Genomic DNA, 4,115 nt, shown 5'->3' on the forward strand with positions numbered 1-4,115 from the left:
GATATTCATGGGAGTCATCTGGAAATCATAAAAATGCAGATTCTGTCTGATTCAGACGGTATTCAGTTTGAGTTCAGTCATCTTAAGTAAAAACAAAATCAATATTCTTCAAAGGAACATTACAGAGTTCAGAGTCTGTATAATATATCATTCACAGTGTTTACTGTATAATCTAAAAGTACTGACATATAAAAGAAACAAGAAACTTTGACCTTTCTCCTGAAAAAAGTCAGTCACCAGAGACTGACTCTTGAGTTCACTGAGATATTAAAATTAGCAGATAAAGATTTTGAGGAAGCCAGTTAAACCCATATTCAAGTATATAAAGAAAAATATGCTCACATAATGAATTAAAAGTTAGTAAATCTTATCAGAATAAATAGATATTATAAAAAGACCCATAAAATTCTGGAACAGAAAAAATATATTATCTAATGTTTTTAAAGTTCCTTGTATTGGCTTAAAAGCAAAAAGAAGAGTCAGTCTATTTTGAAGACAGATTATTTAAATTCAGTGAAATCACTTGACTATATAGTTCATAGTTTGAGCCCCAGAAATGACAGGGGACCAATGACCATTTCATGAACCCCAAGAATGCACTATTTTTCTGGAAAAAGGACTTTGCAGCTTAGAAAAATTTGGGGAGTTTACATGCTTTTTATCTCTGGGAAACAATAGCAGGAAATCTTTAGTGAGCTCAGAAGAGACGTGCCACCCAGGAATTTTCCAGATATCTGCTTGATGGCAGCCCTGTTAGGGAAGCCCCAGAAAGCACAGAATGAGACCAACCTAATTGCATTGATTAGGATTTGATCAGCTCTGAAAATATAATTAAGCAATGCCGCTGCTTAATTAGTGTTACGTGATTTTCAGAATAATAGAAATATTTGGTGTTGCTAATGAACAAAAAAGCGCTTCAAGGGCATGAAAAAGTAGATACACCATCATTTGACAGCTGCCACAGTAATAATACTTTCAGGCAAAAATCAAGAAGGAAACCTGAAGCTAGTGGGTGAAAAATTGACGAGGAACAGATATTTACATTGCCTCAAAGCAGCTCGCTGGAAGGTATTTATTAATGACAAAGAGAGGAAATAGATTTACAATGGAAAACATGGCAGGAACTTCCTTAACGAGGTGATCAAGGTAAACATCACTACTGATGAGATGCATCGATGTCCCATGTCTCCTGTCATTATGCGGTAATGCACATTACTTCTGTGGTCATACTCCCCCAAATGTATAACGTAAATCTATTCATGAGGCAACATCATACAAATTTAGGACCCACACAGTTATTGAATGTCAAGGCCATGTAACACAAAGAAAGACTGAAGAACTGTAAGGCGATAAAGAGGTTCCTCTTTACACTTACACATGACCACTAAATGTAATGTGTGATTCTGGACCAGAAATGTTTTTTCTTTTGCTATCAATGACATGAGTGAAATAATTAGTGAAATTTGACTGAATTCTGTAGGTTAGATAATAGTATTATATGAATAAGTTCTTTATTTGGGGGGGGGCCATCAATTTACTTTATTTGAAGGAATGGTACAAATGAAGGACGTAAGTGGATGGTTGGTACAAGTTATAGAAAAGGTAAAGGTAACTCCAACATGCACGCACTGCTTTGGTGACCAGGGAAGTCACTCCCATGGCAGCTGGGAAGGCAGCCTAAGGCTGAGCTGTCTGCACTGCCTCCCAGAGTGTGCTCGTCGAAGACATACTCTGCCACTCCAGATCCAGGGGCCTACAACCTGTACAAGTTGGTGACGTGGTCACCCAGCTCTTTGATGGATTAACCTGCTCATCCAGGTAGTGAGTCTCAATGAAATCACACAGATGAGGATCATTTTTTTCAGTAGCCAGTTTGTGCAAGTCTAGTAGTGACTGAATCACACTTTTTTTTGCAAGTGCAATGCACACTCCATTGCATTTAACCCATTCTCCCAGTCACCACGTTCTGGTTTCTTGATGTCCTGGAGGCAGATCCAGCCACCTTGTTGGTTCTGCAGCTCATCGGTTTCTCAGCATGTTCCCTCTCCTCCTGAGTTTGGTGAAGAAAATACTTGGCAACGTTCTTCAAAGCCACATCATCGTGGTCAATGTAGTATGACATGGACAGGTAGACATAGGAAGCGTAGAGCTCCAAGTTGACCTGGTGGTTGGTGGTGGCCTCTGGGTCCTGGTGGTAGTTCTGGCGCGGCTGTGAGGCAGACGTGGTGGTGATGGTGGCTGAGGACTGGCAGCTTGGTAGTGCTGGAGTGGTAAGCGGGTACCTTGGGGTGGTCCAAGGGCACTGTGAAGAGGTAGCAGAAGGATGGGTCTGGGCAGCTGGTTGGGATGAGGGGGTCAAGCTCTGGGTTCCTTTCAAGTACTGTTGAAGCAGGAAACCACAGCGACTCTCAGCGAAGACTCTATATGAATAAGTTCTTGATTGCAATAACTGAACTTTGTTAGGTAAAATACTTCCCTTGACTTTTTCAAAAATTAATCAGTTTTTCTCTGGCTGGTATGGCTCAGTTGGTTGGAATGTCATCCTGTAGATCAAAAAGTTGTGGGTTTGATTCCTGGTCAGGGCATATATCCAGGTTGCAGGCTTATTCCCTGCCCTGGGCTTGTAAGAGAAGGCAGCCAATTGATGTCTCTCACTCCTTCCCTTCCCTCTCCTTCTTCCTCTCTCTCTAACAGCAGTGAAAAAATGTCCTTGGGTGAAGATATTAATCAATTTTATTTTTTAGAGTATGTTTAGGTTCATAGAAAAATTGAGCAGGAAGCACAGAGTTTCTATATATCCTCAGTCCCCACAGACGTACAACTATACCAGCTATCGACAGCCCTCCGCACACTACTACATTTCTTCTGATCACTGAATCTATACCCGAAGTTACCACCTGAAGTCCACAGTTTTCATTAGGGCTTATTCTTTTTTAAAATAACAGCTTTATGGGTGTGTAATTCACATACAATAAAATTCACTCTGTTGTGATATTTTTACTTGCTCCATAGTTTTGTCTTTTCTAGAATGTTGTATAGTTGGAATCACATAATATATAGCCTTTTCCAGGTCTTCTTTCACCTAGTAATATGCATTTAGTGTTGCTCAGAGTCTTTCATGGCTTCCTAGAGCATGTCCTTTTAGAGCTGGAAAATATTCCATTGTCTGAATGTACAACAGGTACTTTATCCATCCACCTGCTGAAGGATATCTTTGCTGCTCCCAAGTTTTATCTATTAATAAAGCATGTAGCTGCTTTATTTATATTTTTGTGTGGACATACGGTTTCAACTTGCGAATACTGAGCAGCGTGATTGCTGAATTATATGGTAGGAGTGTGTTTAGTTCTGCAGACGCTGTCTTCCAAAGTGACTGTACCATCCGCACTCCCACCAGTAATGAGAGAGGAGTTTCTGCTGCCCCACATGCCCAGCAGCCTTCGGTATTGTCAGTGTTTTGGATTTTGGACATTCTAATAGGTGTGTAGTCCTTGTTTTTAAGAAATGCACATGAAAGCACTTGTGGGTAAAGGGGTATTGCGACATAACCTCATATCATTCAGAAAAAAGTACGTGTGGGCATGTGTGCACATACTACACACTCACGAAGTAGTAGATATTAGTAGTCATTCATCTACTTCTTAGCTTCACCTTCCTCCCTCTTTTTTTCTAATCTTAAAGTTCTCTCTTTTAGTTTTATACCTGACATAACAGGAAGGAGTAGGGTTTCTTTCTTAACCCAGGTTCTGGATCCCTGAGAGATCCAACGTGACAGAATAGAGGGAACACCTAGAGAACAATTAAAATGCACTTCTTGGCCTGACCACCAGAGGCCCAGATTTTGAAGCTCTGTGAGGGGCCCAGGAATCATTGCTTTTAATAATATTTTAGATTGATTTTGAAAGCAGACGTTTCAAGGATCAACTTTTGAGAAACACTTCCTTGGGGGAACCTTTGACGCCCTTCAGCGGGCCTTCCTGTTGGCAGCTCTGCACAAATGCTGTGTGTGTGTGTGTGGTGCCCTTGCTCATTTTTCTGGGCGGGGAGGCCTTACTGGTGCATCAGATTCTCCACGTGGCCAGTGATTCTCGGTATCCAGGACAGAAAGTTTGAGT

The 4,115-nt window shown here is 40.9% G+C and overlaps 1 pseudogene; it reads right to left on the reverse strand.

The window, feature by feature from the left end:
• Window positions 1-1,591: 1,591 nt before the first annotated feature.
• On the reverse strand, window positions 1,592-3,382 carry LOC119048365 (ferritin heavy chain-like; annotated as a pseudogene).
• Window positions 3,383-4,115: the final 733 nt, after the last annotated feature.

This window comes from Artibeus jamaicensis, unplaced genomic scaffold (assembly GCF_021234435.1).
Source record: "Artibeus jamaicensis isolate MK-2021 breed Jamaican fruit bat unplaced genomic scaffold, CSHL_Jam_final contig_387, whole genome shotgun sequence".
NCBI classification, from domain to species: domain Eukaryota; kingdom Metazoa; phylum Chordata; class Mammalia; order Chiroptera; family Phyllostomidae; genus Artibeus; species Artibeus jamaicensis.